At 37.7% G+C, this 22526-nt stretch overlaps 1 protein-coding gene across 1 annotated transcript in view; it reads left to right on the forward strand.

The window, feature by feature from the left end:
* Window positions 1-22526, forward strand: part of SCLT1 (sodium channel and clathrin linker 1) — a gene marked incomplete at both ends in the record, with an annotated part of 272227 nt that overhangs the window by 81945 nt on the left and 167756 nt on the right. The window lies entirely within an intron of this gene.

Genomic DNA, 22526 nt, shown 5'->3' on the forward strand with positions numbered 1-22526 from the left:
AAATTCAGAGGTACCCTGATTTCTATATATGTCTCTGTTTATAATAAGTCTGTGTTTGTAGTAAGTCTGTGTTTGTATATTTACATATATATATGCCTCTTACCACACCCTCCTTTGATGACTGGTCTCCAGTCACACTGGCCATCTTACTTTGGCTTTCTTAAAACTGGCAAACCAGTTTCCATCAGAAAACCTTTTACTTATTTCTTCTGCCTGGAATGTTATTCTCCAGACCTACACAGGACTGTCTCCTTCTCTTCAATCAGGCAGACATTCCCTAACCACATTATCTAGCACTGTTCCTCCCTCCCCAACTTTCTGTTTTCTATTATCCAATTTTATTTGTGGTACCTATTACTACCTGAAATTATTTATTTGCTTGGTTATTATTTGTCTTATCTACTAGAATGTATCCTTCATGGAGCAGGGCCCTTGTCTATTCTGTTTACCACTGTATACCTAACACCTTTGAACAGTGCTTGATACATATTAAATGCTCAAAAAATATTTTTTGAGTGGATGATTGCAAATATTAGGAATATAAACACATACATATATTCATATTTGGCTGTTTTTGCTTCAAGAAATAGAAGCAGGTCATTCTGAGTAAATGGGAATGTATGATAAGGAGGAACATGGAATACAGCTAGAACTGGGAAACAATTAGGACCATCTCTGAGGATATGCTCCTCTTATCAGTTGTCTCATACAGCCTTAATTGTCCCCCTCAGTAATGGTACCCCTTTCCATATAGCAGCTGCTCCTATTCTTCCAACCAAAAAGCTGATTCTCTCTGTTCTTTAGGTCAAATCCTGAAGGAACCCATTCTTGTTAGTTACTAATGGCCAACACTTCTATTTTCAGAATGCTTCATGCCAGTCAGCGTATGATAGGGCTGCCCTTCAGAAATATGCAAAACTTCAGTCTAATCATTGACTTCCCTGTGTAAAAAATAGCCTGCGCTATTCCCCAGAGCATGAGTTATGGTCAAGGATTACTTAAATCTGCACATGGCAGACAGTGTTAACTATAACATGTCCAATATATACATTAGATTGTAATTGTTGAAGATATCACTCTGGCTGGAGATATCAGAGAAGGCTTAAGTGAGGAGATGAAATTTGAGCAGAGTCTTTAAAAATAAGTAGGAGTTCATCAAATGAAAAATCATATGTTTATTAAAATACAGATCATTTACTGTGGTTATATCTCAGCGTATTTGTATAGAGGAATTAGGCATAAGACTGGGATGGTGGGCAGGGAGCAGATCATATAGGATCTTATATGCTCTGCTAAGAAATTTAAACTTGTCTTACAGATGGCATAGGGGGCTCTTCAAGGGCTTTTAGCAGAGGAGGAGGGTGCACTGTTGAAGGATTGAATTCAGTTGCACTTTAGAACTTGAAAATTCCAAATTTTTCTGGAAAGAATATATATGATTCACTGTAGGAGCAGCAGAAGGGAAGCAACAATTCTAGTTATCAGACTGTTCTGTATTAATCCCCAAAAGAAACACTACACCGTGGCAGGGATGTGGATACCTTCACTAAGGAAGCTTGGACCTAAGGATGAAAAATGTCTGTCAGATGAGGGAAGGCATGTAGAGAGGTTGTACCAGGCAGTTGTCTAGAATGTTTTCTAATTAGATGTATTTGTCTTACCCTATCTTCTCTCTTACTCGACTGTAAGATTCCCTAACACTATTCCCCATTCCCCTATTTTAAGATCTACAAAATTGGGATGTAGCCATAGTGAATGGCATGTCAAGATTAATAAGCAGCAATTTTTATTTTTAATAGTATGTAAAAGAATGGTGCATCTTACTATCAATGACAAATTCAATTCAAAGAAAGACTGGTTAGAAGTGTACTTGATATGTCTTTGTCACCTCAGAGATCAAAACTTTTAGAAAGTCATCTTGGCCAAAATTCTATTGCCTATTAATGCTAATTAGTTATAATTTCAGGACTGCAGTTACTGCCTGGGTGATTTTCCTGGTATTAATACTTTAATCTATCTGGAACTCAGTTTCTTTTTCTTTCTTTTTCTTTTTTTTTTTTTTTTTTACTGAAGTATAGTTATTGTGCCGTTCTCTGCTGTATAGCAAAGTGACTCAGTTATACACATATATACATTCCTTTTTCATATATTATTTTCCATTATGGTTTATCACAGGATATTGAATATAGTTCCCTGTGCTATACATTAGAACCTTGTTGTTTATCCACTCTAAGTATAATAGTTTGCGTCTGCCAACCCCAAACTCCCAGTCTATCCCTCTCTTTCTCCCCTCCCCCTTGGCAACCACAAGTCTGTTCTCTACATCTATGAGTCTGTTTCTGTTTTGTAGATAGGTTCATTTGTGCCATGTTTTAGATTCCACATATAAGTGATGTCATATGGTATTTGTCTTTCTCTTTTTGACTTACTTCACTTAGTATCATAATCTGTGTTTGTATCCATGTTGCTGCAAATGGCATTATTTCATTCTTTTTTATAGCTGAGTAGTATTCCATTGTATATATGTACTATATCTTCTTTATTCATTCATCTGTTGATGGACATTTAGGTTGTTTCCATGTTTTGGCTATTGTGAATACTGCTGCTATCAACATAGGGGTGCATGTATCTTTTTGAATTATAGTTTTGTCCAGGTATATTCTCAGGAGTGGGATTTCTGGATCATATGGTATTTTTAGTTTTCTGAGGAACCTCCATACTGTTTTCCATAGTGGCTGTACCAACTTATATTCCCAGCAACAGTGTAAGAGGTGGAACTCAGTTTCTTTTTTTTTTTTCTCCATGCAAATTATTCTTTATTTCTCCAAACACTCATATTTTCTTAACATTTTGTCTGCTCACATTTTCCAAAAGCCTGAGAAAACCACCCACATCTTTATACATTGAACTTATACACAATCTTAGGAACCAATTTAAATGTGATCTTTTCTGAAAACTCTTTGCACATTCCATTATAGTATTTTTTTAACATCTTTATTGGAGTATAATTGCTTTACAATGGTGTGTTAGTTTCTGCTTTCTAACAAAGTGAATCATTATAGTATTTTTATACCTTGGTTAGGGCATTTATTACTTTTACTTTGGATTGCAGACACTTGCTTATGTATATGAACATTAAATCATTAAAACAAGAATTCAAATCTGTATCATGTCTTCTATTACTTAAATATGTCTTTTTTTATTAGTTATCTATTTTATACATATTAGTCTATATATGTTAATCCCAATCTCCCAATTCATCCCCCCTCACCCTGCTTTCCCCCCTTAGTGTCCGTACATTTGGATCTCAGTTTCTTAATCTATGAAATGAGAGATTTGGACTAGATTTCAGTTTGTTTGTTTGCTTGTTTGTTTTTTCTGTAGGTGGGCCTCTCACTGTTGTGGCCTCTCCTGTTGCGGAGCACAGGCTCCAGACGTGCAGGCTCAGTGGCCATGGCTCACGGGCCTAGCCGCTCTGCGGCATGTGAGGTCTTCCCGGATTGGGGCACGAACCCATGTCCCCTGAATCGGCAGGCAGACTCTCAAGCACTGCGCCACTAGGGAAGCCCTCAGTTTTATTTTTTATATATTTTTATGATTATAGTAAATGCTTGTTAAATATCTTTTGAAGTAATACTGCAAGTGGTAAGATAGAAAAATAATAAAAGCCATAAATAACAACTTAAAAGGCATAGATATATAGTAATTTAATGTAAAGAATCATATTATATTTTAGGATAATATTTATTTTCATAAAGACTTTTTATCAGGAATATCTTATCCAATGAAATAGTCAACAGAAAGAGGTCAGAAACACTGTTACTTTTTTGATTTAGTACATTGTACCTAGCAAAAAATATAGTACAAACGCTCTCTCTTTCGAGATTAATAAATGGTATGCAGATTGAAAGAGGCAATAAGGTGGAGAATGATAAGACATGCATAGAATACTTTAAAATTTTTTGACTTTGACTTAATGTAAATGTGCACTTATTTAATCATTATTATATAATGCCTAAGATCTTTACTTTGAGTAAGCCTACTAATTGTAGTTCTTTGTTGTCTTTTATACATAAACCATGAAGATAATTCATTCTTTATTTTGTATTTTTTTAAAAATCTTTATTGGAGTATAATTGCTTTACAATGGTGTGTTAGTTTCTGCTTTATAACAGAGTGACTCAGTTATACATATACATGTGTTCCCATATCTCTTCCCTTTTGCATCTCCCTCCCTCTCACCCTCCCTATCCCACCCCTCTAGGTGGTCACAAAGCACCGAGCTGATCTCCCTGTGCTATGTGGTGGCTTCCCACTAGCTATCTATTTTACATTTGATAATGTATATATGTCCATGCCACACTCTCACTTTCTCACAGCTTACCCTTGCCCCTCCCCATATCCTCAAGTCCATTCTCTAGTAGGTCTGTGTCTTTATTCCCGTCTTACCCCTAGGTTCTTCATGACATTTTTTTTTCTTAGATTCTATATATATCTGTTAGCATACGGTATTTGTCTTTCTCTTTCTGACTTACTTCACTCTGTATGACAGACTCTAGGTCCATCCACCTCACTACAAATAACTCAATTTCGTTTCTTTTTATGCCTGAGTAATATTCCATTGTATATATGTGCCACATCTTCTTTATCCATTCATCCGATGATGGACACTTAGGTTGTTTCCATCTATGGGCTATTGTAAATAGAGTTGCAATGAACATTTTGGTACATGACTCTTTTTAAATTATGGTTTTCTAAGGGTATATGCCCCGTAGTGGGATTGCTGGGTCATATGGTAGTTCTATTTGTAGTTTTTCAAGGAACCTCCATACTGTTCTCCATAGTGGCTGTACCAATTCACATTCCCACCAGCAGTGCAAGAGTGTTCCCTTTTCTCCACACCCTCTCCAGCATTTATTGTTTGTAGATTTTTTGATGATGGCCATTCTGACTGGTGTGAGGTGATATCTCATTGTAGTTTTGACTTGCATTTCTCTAATGATTAATGATGTTGAGCATTCTTTCATGTGTTTGTTGGCAGTCTGTATATCTTCTTTGGAGAAACGTCTGTTTAGGTCTTCTGCCCATTATTGGATTGGGTTGTTTGTTTTTTTGTAATTGAGCTGCATGAACTGCTTATAAATTTTGGAGATTAATCCTTTGTCAGTTGCTTCATTTGCAAATATTTTCTCCCATTCTGAGGGTTGTCTTTTGGTCTTGTTTATGGTTTCCTTTGCTGTGCAAAAGCTTTGAAGTTTCATTAGGTCCCATTTGTTTATCTTTGTTTTTATTTCCATTTCTCTAGGAGGTGGGTCAAAAAGAATCTTGCTGTGATTTATGTCATAGATTGTTCTGCCTATGTTTTCCTCTAAGAGTTTGATAGTGTCTGGCCTTACATTTAGGTCTTTAATCCATTTTGAGCTTATATTTGTGTATGGTGTTAGCGAGTGATCTGATCTCATACTTTTACATGTACCTGTCCAGTGTTCCCAGCACCACTTATTGAAAAGGCTGTCCTTTCACCACTGTACATTCCTGCCTCCTTTATCAAAGATAAGGTGACCATATGTGCGTGGGTTTATCTCTGGGCTTTCTATCCTGCTCCATTGATCTATCTTTCTCTTTCTGTGCCAGTATCATACTGTCTTGATTACTGTAGCTTTGTAGTATAGTCTGCAGTCAGAGAGCCTGAATCCTCCAGCTCCGTTTTTTGTTCTCAAGATTGCTTTGGCTATTCGGGGTCTTTTGTGTTTCCATATAAATTCTGAAATTTTTTGTTCTAGTTCTGTGAAAAATGCCAGTGGTAGTTTGATAGGGATTGCATTGAATCTGTAGATTGCTTTGGGTAGTAGAGTCATTTTCACAATGCTGATTTTTCCAATTCAAGAACATGGTATATCTCTCCATCTATTTGTATCATCTTTAATTTCTTTCATCAGTGTCTTATAATTTTCTGCATACAGGTCTTTTGTCTCCTTAGGTTTATTCCTAGATATTTTATTCTTTTTGTTGCAATGGTAAATGGGAGTGTTTTCTTGATTTCACTTTCAGAGTTTTCATCATTAGTGTACAGGAATGCCAGAGATTTCTGTGCATTAATTTTGTATCCTGCTACTTTACCAAATTCATTGATTAGCTCTAGTAGTTTTCTGGTAGCATCTTTAGGATTCTTGATGTATAGTATCATGTCATCTGCAAACAGTGACAGCATTACTGCTTCTTTTCCGATTTGGATTCCTTTTATTTCCTTTTCTTCTCTGATTGCTGTGGCTAAAACTTCCAAAACTATGTTGAATAAGAGTGGTGACAGTGGGCACCTTGTCTTGTTCCTGATCTTAGTGGAAATGCTTTCAGTTTTTCACCATTGAGGACGATGTTGGCTGTGGGTTTGTCATATATGGCCTTTATTATGTTGAGGAAAGTTCCCTCTATGCCTACTTTCTGCAGGGTTTTTATCATAAATGGGTGTTGAATTTTGTCGAAAGCTTTCTCTGCATCAATTGCGATGATCATATGGTTTTTCTCCTTCAATTTGTTAATATGGTGTGTCACGTTGATTGATTTGCGTATATTGAAGAATCCTTGCATTCCTGGAATAAACCCCACTTGATCATGGTGTATGATCCTTTTAATGTGCTGTTGGATTCCGTTTGCTAGCATTTTATTGAGGATTTTTGCATCTAGGTTCATCAGTGATATTGGCCTGTAGTTTTCTTTCCTTGTGACATCTTTGTCTGGTTTTGGTATCAGGGTGATGGTGGCCTCGTAGAATGAGTTTGGGAGTGTTCCTCCCTCTGGTATATTTTGGAAGAGTTTGAGAAAGATAGATGTTAGCTCTTTTCTAAATGTTTGATAGAATTCGCCTGGGAAGTTTGTTGGAAGATTTTTAATCACAGTTTCAATTTCAGTGCTTGTGATTGGTCTGTTCATAATTTCTATTCGTTCCTGATTCAGTCTTGCCAGGTTGTGCATTTCTAAGAATTTGTCCATTTCTTCCAGGTTGTCCATTTTATTGGCATAGAGTTTCTTGTAGTAATCTCTCATGATCTTTTGTATTTCTGCAGTGTCAGTTGTTACTTCTCCTTTTTCATTTCTAATTCTATTGCTTTGAGTCTTCTCCCTTTTTTTCTTGATGAGTCTGGCTAATGGTTTATCAATTTTGTTTATCTTCCCAAAGAACCAGCTTTTAGTTTTTTTGATCTCTTCTACGGTTTCCTTCATTTCTTTTTCATTTATTTCTGATCTGATCTTTATGATTTCTTTCCTTCTGCTAACTTTGGGGTCTTTTTGTTCTTCTTTCGCTAATTGCTTTAGGTGAAAGGTCAGGGTGTTTATTCGAGATGTTTCCTGTTTCTTAAGGTACAATTGTATTGCTATAAACTTCCCTCTTAGAACTGCTTTTCCTGCATCCCATAGGTTTTGGGTCGTTGTGTCTCCATTCTCATTTGTTTCTAGGTATTTTTTGATTTCATCTTAGATTTCTTCAGTGACAACTTCGTTATTAAGTAGTGTATTGTTTAGCGTCCATGTGTTTGTATTTTTTACAGCTCTTTTCCTGTAATTGATATCTAGTCTCATAGTGTTGTGGTTGGAAAAGATACTTGATACAGTTTCAGTTTTCTTAAATTTATCGAGGCTTGATTTGTGACCCAAGATAAGATCTATCCTGGAGAATGTTCCATGAGCACTTGAGAAAAATGTGTATTCTGTTGTTTTTGGATGGAATGTCCTATAAATATCAATTAAGTCCATGTTGTTTAATGTATCATTTAAAGCTTGTGTTTCCTTATTTATTTTCATTTTGGATGATCTGTCCATTGGTGAAAGTGGGGTGTTAAAGTCCCCTACTATGACTGTGTTACTGTCCATTTCCCCTTTGATGGCTGTTAGTAATTGCCTTATGTATTGAGGTGCTCCTATGTTGGGTGCATAAATATTTAGAATTGTTATATCTTCTTCTTTGATCGATCCGTTGATCATTATGTAGTGTCCTTCTTTGTCTCTTCTGATAGTCTTTATTTTAAAGTCTATTTTTTCTGATATAAGAATTGCTACTCCAGCTTTCTTTTGGTTTCCATTTGCATGGAATATCATTTTCCATCCCCTTACTTTCAGTTTGTATGTGTCCCTAGGTCTGAAGTGGGTCTCTTGTAGACAGCATATATATGGGTCTTGTTTTTGTATCCATTCAACCAGTGTGTGTTGTTTGGTGGGAGCATTTAGTCCATTTACATTTAAGGTAATTATCGATATGTATGTTGCTATTCCCATTTTCTTAATTGTTTTGGGTTCGTTATTGTAGGTCTTTTCCTTCTGTTGTGTTTCTTGCCTAGAGAAGTTCCTTTAGCATTTGTTGTGAAGCTGGTTTGGTGGTGCTGAACTCTCTCAGCTTTTGCTTGTCTGTAAAGGTTTTAATTTCTCCATCAAATCTGAATGAGATCCTTGCTGGGTAGAGTAATCTTGGTTGCAGGTTTTTCTCCTTCATCACTTTAAATATGTCCTGCCTGTCCCTTTTTACTTGCAGAGTTTCTGCTGAAAGATCAGCTGTTAATATTATGGGGATTCCCTTGTGTGTTATTCGTTGTTTTTCCCTTGCTGCTTTTAATATGTTTTGTTTGTATTTAATTTTTGACAGTTTGATTAATATGTTTCTTGGCCTGTTTCTCCTTAGAGTTATCCTGTATGGGACTCTCTGTGCTTCCTGGACTTGATTAACTATTTCCTTTCCCACATTATGGAAGTTTGCAACTATAATCTCTTCAAATATTTTCTCAGTCCCTTTCTTTTTCTCTTCTTCTTCTGGAACCCCTACAATTCGGATGTTTGTGCGTTTAGTGTTGTCCCAGAGGTCTCTGAGACTGTCCTCAGTTCTTTTCATTCTTTTTTCTTTCTTCTGCTGTGCAGTAGTTATTTCCAGTATTTTATCTTCCATGTCACTTATCCGTTCTTCTGCCTCAGTTATTCTGCTCTTGATCCCTTGTAGAGTATTTTTATTTTCATTTATTTTGTTGTTCATCATTGCTTGTTTCTTCTTTAGTTCTTGTAGGTCCTTATTAAATGTTTCTTGCATTTTCTCTACTCTGTTTCCAAGATTTCATCTTTACTATCATTATTCTGAATTCTGTTCCAGGTAGACTGCCTATTTCCTTTTCATTTGTGAGATTTGGTGGGTTTTTATCTTGCTCCTTCTCCTGCTGTGTGTTTTTCTTTCTTCTCATTTTGCTTATCTTACGGTGTTTGGGGTCTCCTTTTTGCATGCTGCAGGTTCGTAGTTCCCGTTATTTTTGGTGTCTATCCCCAGTGGCTAAGGTTGGTTCAGTTGGTTGTGTAGGCTTCCTGGTGGAGGGGACTAGTTCCTGTGTTCTGGTGGATGAGGCTGGATCTTGTCTTTCTGGTGGGCAGGTGCACATCTGGTGGTGTGTTTTGGGGTGTCTGTGGACTTATTATGATTTTAGGCAGCCTCTCTGCTAATGGGTGGTGTTGTGTTCCTGTCTTGGTAGTTGTTTTTCATGGGGTGTCCAGCACTGTAGCTTGCTGGTCGTTGAGTGAAGCTGGGTGTTGGTGTTGAGATGGAGATCTGGGATGTTTTCGCCGTTTGTTACTACGTGGATCTGGGAGGTCTCTTGTGGACCAGTGTCCTGAAGTTGGTTCTCCCACCTCAGAGGCACAGCACTGACTCCTGGCTGCAGCACCGAGAGCCTTTTATCCACACGGCTCAGAATAAAAGGGAGAAAAAGTAGATAGAAAGAAAGAGGATAAAATAAAATAGTTATTAAAATAAAAAATAATTATTAAGAAAAAAATTTTTTTCAGAAATAAAGAAAAAACAGCAGACGGAACCATAGGACAAATGGTGAAAGCAAAGCTATAGAGACAGATTTTCACAGAGAAGCATACACATACACAATCACAAAAAGAGGAAAAGGGGAAAAAATAATAAATCTTGCTCTCAAAGTCCACCTCCTCAATTTGGGATGATTCAGGTATTCCACCGATGCAGGGTACGTCAAGTTGATTGTGGAGATTTAATCCGCTGCTCCTGAGGCTTTTGAGAGAGTTTTCCCTTTGTCTTCTTTGTTTGCACAGCTACCGGGGGGAGCGAGGGGCGTGGATGTGGGGCGAGCCTGCTGTGGCGGTGGTCGGTGGGACGTTGCACCAGCCTGAGGCGTGCCGTGCATTCTCTTAGGGAAGTTGTCCCTGGATCCCGGGGCCCTGGCACTGGCGGGCTGCACAGGCTCCCCGGAAAGGAGGTGTGGATAGTGACCTGTGCTTGCACACAGGCTTCCTGGCGGCAGCATCAGCAGCCTTAGCGTCTCATGCCCGTTTCTGGGGTCCGCGCTGATAGCTGCTGCTTGCGCCCGTCTCTGGAGCTCCTTTAAGCAGTGCTCTTAATCCCCCCTCCTCGTGCACCAGGAAACACAGAGGGAAGAAAAAGTCTCTTGCCTCTTAGGCAGCTCCAGATCTTTTCCCAGACTTCCTCCCGGCTAGCCGTGGAGCACTAACCCCTTCAGGCTGTGTTCACACCGCCAGCCCCCGTCCTCTCCCTTCGATCCGACCGAAGCCCAAGCCTCAGCTCCCAGCCCCTGCTGGCCCTGGTGGGTGAGCAGACAAGCCTCTTGGACTGGTGAGTGCTGGCCGGCACCGATCCTCTTTGCAGGAATCTCTCTGCTTTGCCCTCTACACCCCTGTTGCTGTGCTCTCCTCCGCGGCCCCGAAGCTTCCCCCCTCTGCCACTCGCAGTCTCCGCTCGCAAAGGGGCTTCTTCTGTGTGGAAACCTTTCCTCCTTCACCGCTCCATCCCACTGGTGCAGGTCCCGTCCCTATTCTTTTGTCTCTGTTTATTCTTTTTCCTTTTGCCCTACCCAGGTAAGTCGGCAGTTTCTTGCCTTTTGGGAGGTCTGAGGTCTTCTGCCAGCGTTCAGCGGGTGTTCTGTAGGTGTTGTTCCACGTGTAGACGTATTTCTGATGTATCGGGGGGAGGAAGGTGATCTCCGCATCTTACAGTTCCGCCATCTTCCGAATTGTCAATTCATTCTTTAGAATTTCCATTTTCAGTTTCTTTGAAGAATAGTGAGAACTTAGAGATCCTTTTGATCTCCTTTTGATCCTCTGTGATTTTACAAATTTTCTGACTTTTATAATTATTTTACCTAGCTCTAATTCAACAGCAGCTATTTAACAACTCATCTTTACTGAGCCTTGCATATTCAGTTCAGGTTTCATAGAAAAAAACCCCAGCTCTTTTGTATTTTTATTTTTTTCACTTTGGGTAACATTTAATTAGATTGTACAATTATAATAATAGTTTATGACAAGTATAGTAGATTGGCTTAGCATCTGTTCTAACCTCCTTTTTGTATACCTTCTTGTACTGCAAAGGCTGGAAAAGTATAAACTCGTTCAGGGTAGGAATTAGGTTCTGCTAATGATAAACACATGTAAGAGACCTAAATTAGGAGATAAATAGGAGGAGAAGCTGTGTATGAGAATCTGTTTTTGTGGATGAGAATCTAACAAGTGTAGCATGGCTCTAGAGCCAATAATTCTGGCAGCTGCTTCTCTCAGAGCTAAGTCAGGGTGTTCCTGCAGGCAGTAGCTCTGGCAGTAACTTCCTGACACCAGGATCTCGGCTAAAGAGGTGTGATCCTAGAACCAGTGGTTGGTGTAGCCACTTCCTTATTGTCCAGCTTCCTAATTGTGGTCTGTATATAATTTTCTCAGCAAAACAGTTCTGCAATTAACTAAGCCAATAAGATTGACTTTTTTTTTTAGCATTTGCACTAGAAAATAGAGATCAGCTAGTTGATGGTGACTGCAGATAAAGCACCTATGCAGACAAATGTGGTGCTACTAATGTTATTAGTAAGGGTAACCCTATTTACTTCTACAAAGCTTTGTATGATTTCTCTTCATTTCTCCTCTTACTATGAAGCCAACCAAATATGATGGAACTTTCTCCTCTTTATTTTCTTACAGTTCTTACGTTTTGACTTGAGTATATATTTGAATAAATACAGCTAGGACTAGAACTATCTTACTATCCTGTACATAATATCTCTTCAAATGTTTGTTGAACTTATTAAAATTATTGATATCTAATTTTCAAGATTTGTGAACCATACATAAAAAATAATGCTTTGAAAAAGACTAATTCCTTAAACCTTTGCAGTACTTAAATGGCTTTATTTTCTCAATTATACTGCTAAGATCTTTGGAGAATTAGATAACATGTATTTACTTAGTATTTATAAATATATTATTGCAGCTAAATTATATTTCAAGGGAAACAAAGGTAAAAATTAACAGGAATGTAAAAGATATAAAGAGTAAAGAACAAGTTTGAGTATATGTATGTATATCTTTGTTTATACTACTCATATATGAACCAACAGGAATATACTGTGTTTTTCAAGACCCATGAAACATTTACATAGATATGGGCTTCAGACCCTCCCCACCACATACATACATACAAATTAAACATAACTCACACCTACATTAAATTAGAAATAACAAGAAGTGAGTGTAGCGAATTTCTTTTAACTACATTTTCAACTACTGAGATAAAGAGGAAAACTAAAATTAAAAACTGCGTAAAATAAATAGCATATCAAACTAGTGAGATGCAGCCAAACTGGTGCTCAAAACATTTTTAATTAACTGAAAATAAGTTAGATAGTTTTGTTTACAGTGATGGCAACAGACTCCTTCTGAGAAAACTAGAGAATCTGGACAAAAACTAGAAAATCTTGACAAAAATTTGACAAAAATCAAATTTGTTTGAAGTGAATTGAAGTCAGTGTAGAATTGTAGGGTAAAGACCAGGAAAAGAAAGAAATCCAGGGATATGAGCCTGCATTTGGGTTTACTTTCCCTTAAATATATCTCCCGATGTCAGAAGAGGTGAAGAGTGGTTGAAAACTGAGCAGAGCTCGAAACAAATTCATGGAGCTAGAGAAATAAAAATTGAAATTCCGGGCCCATCAGACTTGAGGGTAGGTGGCTCAGGAACATCCAGGCTTTGAAGTAAGGGTGACTCCCCCAAAATAGACTAGTCCTGAAAAGATCTAAAACATGACTCTGATATTTGATACAACATGATGTTATAAAGGACATGATCAGGGATTGATAATACCCCTTCCCATCTGAAAAAAGAAAAGGAAGACTTTTAGAGGAAGATAACATCATTGCTAGGCCTCAGAATATCTCTGTACTTTTTTACTTGTGATATCTGGCTAATATCTGGCGTAAAAAGAACTGGTAATGGTAAGATTGAAGACAGCGTGGTTAAAAAAATCATAAAAAAATAGTATACAATTGAAACAGATCCACAGTTTGGTCTTTAAAATAACTATGTACTATGTTCAATGAAATAAGACACAATTTTGAGAATTTCTATAAGAGAACTAAAAACTCTTAAAGAACCAAATAGAGATTCTAGAACTGAAAATTGCAGTAATAATGGAAATGAGACATAACTGAAGAGAGAATTAATGGAATGCAACCCAAGTCAGAAGAAAATATTCAGAATGAAGGTCAGAGATAGAAGGGGATAGAAAATGCAGAACAAAATAAATAAATAAAAACTAAGAGACATATGGGAAATAGTGAAATCAGCTAAAAGTCATATAGCTTGAGTCCCAGAAAGAGAAGACAGAGAGACATTGGTCCACAGATTAAGAACACACCATGCATCATAAGCAGGATAATACAAAAGTACTGTACCTAGGTACATTATTATAAAATCAAAGAAAACCAAAGAGAAAGAAAAAACTGAACAGCAGAAAGAGCTTATCTTATTATCTAGACACAATAAGATATTAACTGATTTCTCAACAGAGATACTGGAAATCAGGAGACAGTGGAATATTTTTAAAGTGCTGAAAGAAAAACTGTCAGTGTGGAATTCTTTACCCAGTGAAATATCGATCAGAAGAAAGGTCAGATGAAAAGAAATTGAGAGCATTATCATTAACAAAATTAAAGAAAATCCTAAAAAGATATTCTACAAAAAGAAAATAATCCCAGATGAAAGCTTAGAATTACAGGAAATGGTGCCCATGGGAGAAAGCCTAATGAACATTAGCTATTCTAAAACAATAATAATGTCTCTAAAATATCTGTAGAGAATTAAATATAAGGCAGCAATATCATAAATTTAGGGAAAGGGCATTTGGAGTTAAAATATTCTCAGGTTCTAGCATTACCCAAAGAAATATAATACTAATTTATTTTAGAGTTTGATACCTCAGTGATGCATGTTTTAATCTTTAAAAAGTAAAGCCAACTGCCAACCAAGATAATGTAACTGCCAACCATGTAACTGCCAACCAAGATAATAGAGCAGAAAAATGAAGTAATAAAAAAAAACACCCAAAAGAAAGCACGAAAGGAGAGAAAATTCATAATGGACAGGGCAAATAGAAAGCAAATACTAAGATAGTAGATATAAACTCAAATACGTTAGTAATTACATTAAACGTCAATGTACTAAATGCTGCAATTGAAAGACAGTGATTTATCAGAGGAGATTAAAAAAGAAACCAGTTATAGTGTGTATTTCTTATCAGACAGATTTTTAAAATATAAGAATATTGAATGATTGCAAATAAGAGGATGGAAAATAGATAAACCATGCTGTGCTAACCAAAAGAAAGCTGGTAATATCAGACATAGTAGACTTTAATGCAAGAAGAGAATATTATAAATAGGGATATTTCATAATGATAAAAGATATAACAGTTTTAAATTTTCAAGTACCCAGAGACTTGCCTGGTGGCACAGTGGTTAAGAATCCACTTGCCAATGCAAGGGACGTGGGTTCAAGCCCTGGTCTGGGAAGATCCCACATGCCGCGGAACAACTAAGCCTGTGCGCCACAACTGCTGAGACTGTGAGCCACAACTACTGAAGCCCGCATGCCTAGAGCCCATGCTCTGCAACAGGAGAAGCCACCGCAATGAGAAGCCTGTGCACCACAACAAAGAGTAGCCCCCGCTTGCCGCAACTAGAGAAAGCCTGCACACAGCAGTGAAGACCCAATGCAGCCAAAAATAAATAAACAAACAAATAAATAAATAAACTTATTTATTTTTAAAAAATTTGCAAGTACCCAGTAACAAAGCCTCAGAATAGAAAATTTCAAGTTTTCTGTTTTTCTGGATTAGAAAAATTCAGTGACAGCATTGAATGGCAAAACAGACAAATCCACTGGATAGCAGGAAATATAAACATATTGCTCCTCAGTAATTGAAAGAAAAACTCAAAAAGTAATATTTGAGCCATGCAATTAACAAACCTACTTAACAGACAAATACCTAATACCTTCAAAATACATATTCTTTTTAAGTACACATAAAACATTTCCAAAATTGACAAATCCAGAAAGTAACTCTTGGGACTTCCCTGGTGGTCCAGTGGGTAAGACTCTGCGCTCCCAATGCAGGGGGCCCTGGTTCAATCCCTGGTTGGGTAACTAGATCCCACATGCATGCCGCAACTAAGAGTTAGCATGCTGCAACTAAGAAGTCTGCGTGCTGCAACCAACCACCACGAAGATCCCGTGTGCTATAGCTAAGACCTGGTGCAGCATGCATGCATGCATGCATGCATGATTACATACATACATACATACATACATACATACATACATACATAATATTTAAAGGAAAAAAAGAAAACAACTCTCAGATTTTTTAAGTACTCAGATTCTGTTCCTTAATAACAGTGAAAGTTGTATTAGAAATCTGTTCTTTTTTAAAAAAGAAAGAAAAAAGGAATCAGAAAATTCCCAGCTGTTTCTAATTAAGCAATATGCTTTTAAATATTACTCATAGGTCAAAGAATTAACCATGAAAGCTGGAGAATATTTTCAACTGATAGATAGTGAAAATACAGCATAAAAACTGTGGGTTGCTGTTAAGGCCATTCTTAGAGGGAAATCCATACTCTTAAGTGCATATATTAGAAAAGAAGTCTGAAAATCAGTGGTCTCTAAGAATTTGCTGAACAGGTTAGGAAAAGAACAAGAAACTAAACCCAAAATTATGAAACATTTGGAGAATTAGGTTGCATCAGGCAAGAGACAGCAGGATTGCAAATTGAAAAATTAAACACCCCTACCCCAAATACTTCAGATACTAAAACAAAAATAAACTACTGATGCATATAGGTGGTCCTTGCTTTGCATGACAGTGCAGGACTATAAAAATGACATTGCAAGGTGTGTCCAAGGTGATGGAGTACGAAGACCCTGAACTCACCTCCTCCTCTAGGCACACCAAAATTACAACTATTTACAGAGCAGCTATCAATGAGAATTACTTGAAGACTAGCAGAAAAGATTTTTCACAGCTTAAGATATAAGGAAAGAACCAAAACAAGATGGATAGGAGGGGCCAGAGACATAATGTAGTCAAGACCTGCACTTTCAGGTAGGTGACCCACAAATGGGAGGATAATCACAATCACAGAAGGTCTCCCTAAGGAGCAAGGGGTCCAAGCCCCACATCAGGCTCCCAAGCTGAGGGTCCTGCACTAGAAAGACAGGCCCTCAAAACATGTGGCTTTGAAAGCCAGCAGGACTTGCATATGGGAGAGCCAGAGGACTGTAGGTAGCAGAAACTCCACTGTTAAAGCGCACACACAAAATCTCACATGCTCTGAGTCCCAGAACTGAGACAGTAATTTGAAGGAGCCTGTTAAGACCCACTTGCTGATCTCATCGAGTCTCCTGGAGAGGCGGAGCAACTGGGACTCTTCCTGATGACACTGGCAACAGCCATTTTGGGGAGTTCATTCTACCATGAGGACACAGGTGCTGGCAAGTGCCATTTTGGAGTCCTCTCTCTAACCTACTAGCACTGGGGGCCTGCCTGCCCAACAGCAGATAAGCTCCAGTTCCAGGACCTCCCAGGTGAGCAGCCAGCCTTGCAGGGACCTGGCTCCACCCACCAGTGGACCGGAACCAACCCCAGGCCTCCCCAACACCCACACCCAGGTACCCTGGGGCTCCACTCTACCCGCCATCAGGTCAGAACCAGCCTTGGAACACCCCTGGACTTGCTGCCAGCCACACCAGGACCCAGCCCTGCCCATCAGCTAGCCAGGACCAGCCCCAGAATCTCCAGAGTCCCAGAGCCAGCTTCATTAGGATGTGACCCCACCCACCAGTAGGCTGATATCAGCACTGGACCCCCTGGGTCCCACAGCCAGCACCCAGGGAACCAGATCTGTATACCACTGGGCTGAGACCCACCCCTGTGCCAGGTCATGCAACTAGCTATACCAGAACCCAGTACTGCCCACTAGTGGGCCAGCATCTACCCAAAGACGTCCCAGCCTGTGCATCCAACCATGCTGAAATCTGGCCTGACCACCAGCAGGCCAGCAGCCACCATGCAAGACAGGGCATAGCAGTCAACCATCCTAGGGATGAGCCTTGTCTACCAGTGTGCCGAGAGTAGTCAGCCTCATCACACAGAAGGGCCCACACAGCCCACATATGGGGTCAAGTGCTGCTGGGCCCCATAGGATGTCTCTTACTTAATACCACTTCTCCAACATCTGGAAACATAACTGACCTACTTAATACTTAGAAATAAACATGGAAAATTAGGCAGAATGAGGAGCGAAGGAATATGTTCCAAATGAAGACAAAACCCCAGAAGAACTAAGCCAAGTGGAGATAAGCAATCTACCTGATAAAGAGTTCAAAAGAATGATAATAAAGATGCTCAGTGCAGCTCAGTGCTTTGTGTCCACCTAGAGGGGTGGGATAGGGAGGGTGGGAGGGAGATGCAAGAGGGAAGAGATATGGGGATGTATGTATATGTATATGTATAGCTGATTCACTTTGTTATACAGCAGAAACTAACACACCATTGTAAAGCAATTAAGCTCCAATAAAGATGTTTAAAAAAAAAGAAAATTCACTCTGGCAGAAGCTAAAATTTGATATGATTACATTAAATACAGATAAGTCATAATTGATAAAGTCTGTCTTGTAAAAAAAAAGAATATGTAAGTACATATTCACCTTATATTCAAGATATTTGCTTTTTTCTTATACATAGCTGTCAGAGTTTTATTTTCTAATCATCTTTCCTTTCTCCACTGATCTGATGTTATCTTTATTATAAACTAAATACATGCATTTGAGTTTGTAAAATAATCACAAAATGAGAAATACAGACACTTGAAAATGTTTAGAGAAAACTGTGTAACTCTGTGCTGATAAATGTGAAACTATAAGTGAAATAAACAATTTTCTATGAAAAAAAAGGTGCTCAGTGAACTCAGGAGAAGAATGAATGAACACAGTGAGAAGTTAGAAGTTTCTAACAAATAGTTAAAAAATAAAAAATATAAAGATGTAACCAGAGCTGAAGATAATAACTGAAATAAAAAATACACTAGAAGGAATTAACAGTAGAGTATATGATACAGAGGAACAGATCAGTGAACTGGATGACAAAGTAGAAGAAATCACCTGAACTGAACAAAAAAAGAAAAAAGAGTTTTTTAAAAAGAGGACAGTTTAAGAGACCTCTGGGACAACATCAAGCATAATAACATTCAAAATATAGGAGTCCCAGAAGGAGGAAATAGAGAGAAAAAGGCAGAGGAGTTATTTGGAGAAATAATAGCTGAAAACTTTCCTGACCAGGGAAAGGAAGGTCCATGCAGGTCCAGGCAGCACACAGAGTCCCAAACAAAATGAATCCAAAGAAGTCCACACCAAGACACATTGTAATTAAAATGGCAAAAAGTTAAAGATAAAGGGAGAGTCTTAAAAGAAGCAAGGGAAAAGCAACTAGTAGCATACAGGGGAACTCCCATAAGGCTATCAATTGACTTTTTTTTTTTTTTTTTTTTTTTGTGGTTCGTGGGGCCCTCACTGCTGTGGCCTCTCCCATCGCGGAGCACAGGCTCTGGTCATGCAGGCTCAGCGGCCATGGCTCACAGGCCCAGCCGCTCCGCGACATGTGGGATCTTCCCGGACCGGGGCACGAACCCGCGTCCCCTGCATCGGCAGGCGGACTCTCAACCATTGCACCACCAGGGAAGCCCTCAATTGACTTTTCATCAGCAACTTTGTGAGCAGAAGGGATTGGCACAATTGATTCAAATTGATGAACATACCAACCAAGAATACTCTACCCAGCAAGGCTATCATTCAAATTTGAAGGAGAGATAAAGAGTTTTACAGACAAGTGAAAGCTACAGAGTTCAGCATCACTAAACCAGCTTTACAAGAGATATTAAAGGGACTTTTCTAAGTGGAAAGGACTACAACTAGAAATAGGAAAACTGTGCAAAGAAAAGTCTGATTGGTAAAGACAAACATACAGTAAAATAGATCATCCACTTATAAAGCTAGTAGGAAGGTTAAAAGACAAAAGAAGAAAAAGCATCTATTTCCACAACAAGTATTTAAGGGATACACCCCACAAAAAGATATAAAATGTATCAAAAACGTTAACCATGGCAGGGGATTTTAAAAATGCAGGTTGTCAGAATGGTTTGATCTTAAGGGATCATGAACTTAAAATAATCATATATGAATGAATTTAAAATATATATTATTTATTTTATATATATATATATCTTTATAAATATAGTTATATATGAACCTCATTGTAACCACAAACCAAAAATCTGTAATAGATATGCAAAAAAGGAATCTAAACACCAAACTATAAACTATAACACTAAAGATAGTCATCCATTAGATCACAAGGATACAGAGCAAAAAAAAGAAAGGAAGAAGAGAGAACCACAAAAACAACCAGAAAACAATGAACAAAATGACAGTAAGTACATACATATCAATAATTATTTTAAATGTATTGGACTAAATGCTCCAAACAAAAGACTTAGAGTGACTGAATGGATACAGAAAGAAGAACTATATATATGCTTCCTAGAAGAGACTCACTTTAGATCTAAAGACACAGAGATGGAAAGTGAGAGTATGGAAAGAAGTTTTCCATACAAATGGAAACAAAAAGAAAGCTGGGGTAGCAATTCTTATATCAGACAAAACAGAGTTTAAAACAAAGACTGTTACAAGAGACAGAGAAGGACATTACATAATGATAATGGGATCAATCCAACAATATATAATAATTGTAAATATTTATGTCCCAACTTAGGAGCACCTAAATATGTAAATCAAATATAAGTAGACATAAAGGGAGAAATTGTGTTGAGTTACACAATAATAATATGGTACTTTAACACCCAACTTACATCAATGGAAGATCATGCATCCAGACAGAAAATCAATAAGGAAACACTAGCCTTACATCAGATAGACTTTATTTATATGTACATCTATGTATATATATGTATGTATAAAACATTCCATCCCAAAAGCAACAGAATAAACATTCAACTACATATAGAACATTTTCCAGGATAGAGCACATACTAGGCCACAAAATAAGTCTCGGTAAATTTAAGAATATTGAAATTATATTAAACGTCTTTTACAGTCACAATGCTATGAGACTAGAAATAAACTACAATGAAAAAACTACCAAAAAAAAAAAAAAACCAGTGGAGGCTAAGCAATATGCTACTAAACAACCAATTGGTCACTGAAGAAATCAAACAGGAAGTCAAAAAATACCTGGAGTCAAATTAAAATAGAAATATAATGGTGGAAAAGCTTTGGGAAGCAGTAAAAGCTGTTCTCAGAGGAATGTTTCTAGCAATATAGGCCCACCTAAGGAAGTAAGAAAAATCTCAAATAAGCAATCTCACCTTACACCTAGAGGAACTAGAAAAAGAACTAATAAAACCCAAAGTTAGTAGAAGAAGAGGATCAGAGCAGAAATAAATGTAATAGGGACTTTAAAAAAATAGAGAGAATCAGTGAAACTAAACTCTGGTTCCTTGAAAAGATAAACAAAATTGATAAACCTTTAGCCAGAGTCATTAAGAAAAAGAAAGGACCCAAATAAAATCAGAGATAAAAGAGAATTTACAGATTCATATTTCTGTACTGACAATACAGAAATATGAAAGATCATAAGAGATTAGTGTGAAAAATTATACACCAATAAAATGGAGAACCAAGAAGAAATGGATAAATACCAGAGACGTACAATCTAGGTCCAAGACAAGGATGCCCACTCTCACCACTTTTATTCAACATAGTATTGGAAGACCTAGCCACAGCCATCAGAGAAGAAAAAGAAATAAAAGGTATCCAAATCAGAAGGGAAGAGGTAAAATGTCTACTATACATAGAAAATCCTAAAGATGCCACCAGAAAACTACTAGAGCTCATTAGTAAATTCAGTAAAGTTTCAGGATACAAAGTTAACATACAGAAATCTGTTGCATTTCTATACACTAACAATGAAGTATGAGAAAGATAAATTAAGGAAACAACCCCAATTTACCTTCACATCAAAGAGAATAAGATAGCTAGGAATAAACCTACCTAAAGAGGCACAAGGGCTTCCCTGGTGGCGCAGTGGTTGCGAGTCCGCCTGCTGATGCAGGGGACGCGGGTTCGTGCCGCGGTCTGGGAAGATCCCACATGCCGCGGAGCGGCTGGGCCCGTGAGCCATGGCCGCTGAGCCTGCGCGTCCGGAGCCTGTGCTCCGCAACGGGAGAGGCCACAGCAGTGAGAAGCCCGCGTACTGCAAAAAAAAAAAAAAAAAAAAAAGAGGCACAAGACCTGTGTTCCAGAAACTGTAAGACATGATGAAAGCCGTCCAAGGACTAAATTCCAAAAGTTAAAGTTTGGAGAGATGAAAATTCCACTGAGACTGAGAAAGAGAGAAACACTGTACAGAATAGTTTAAAAAAAAATTCCAGAAGAGAATAAGCAATAGGTGACATTTACAATTTACAGATTGGGAAACTGAGGCCAAAGGAGGTTAAGGAACTTGTCCAAAGTCACATAGCTAACTAAATGAGATACTGGTTTCAAATTCAGGCAGTTTGGTTAAGGCAATATGCCTGTAACTATTAAGGGTTCTTTTTTTTGTTTAGTTTTTGCTTTTTTTTAATTGAAGTATAGTTGCTGTGCAGTATTATATAAGTAACAGACGTACAATATAGTGATTCACAATCTTTAAAGGTTATATTCCATTTATAGTTATGATAAAATATTGGCTATATTCCCTGTGTTTTACAACATATCTTCTTAGCTTATTTTATGTCTAATAATTTGTACTTCTTAATCCAGTATCCCTATACTGCCTTTCCCCCCTTCCCTTGCCCCACAGGTACCTGAGGTTATTATCTTGTGACTTACTTGATGAACTTTGTTTTCAATAAATATGTTTTAAGATTGCGTTTTTCTAGTTTCAGTGGAGATTGTAGTGTTAGTAGATAATTCTGTTTAAATTATTTTAGAGAGATGGATGCAATTCCTTTGGGAAATTTTTACTTTGAGATGTGTTTATTATAAATAATGTTTTCTGGTTACAATTATATAAATTCAGTGTTTCTAAGTTTTTCTGATATTAAAAAACATTTTTCCTTCTAGGAGTACATCATTTTGA

The sequence above is a fragment of the Hyperoodon ampullatus genome (genome assembly GCF_949752795.1).
Source record: "Hyperoodon ampullatus genome assembly, chromosome: 1".
In the NCBI taxonomy this organism is placed as follows: Eukaryota; Metazoa; Chordata; class Mammalia; order Artiodactyla; family Ziphiidae; genus Hyperoodon; species Hyperoodon ampullatus.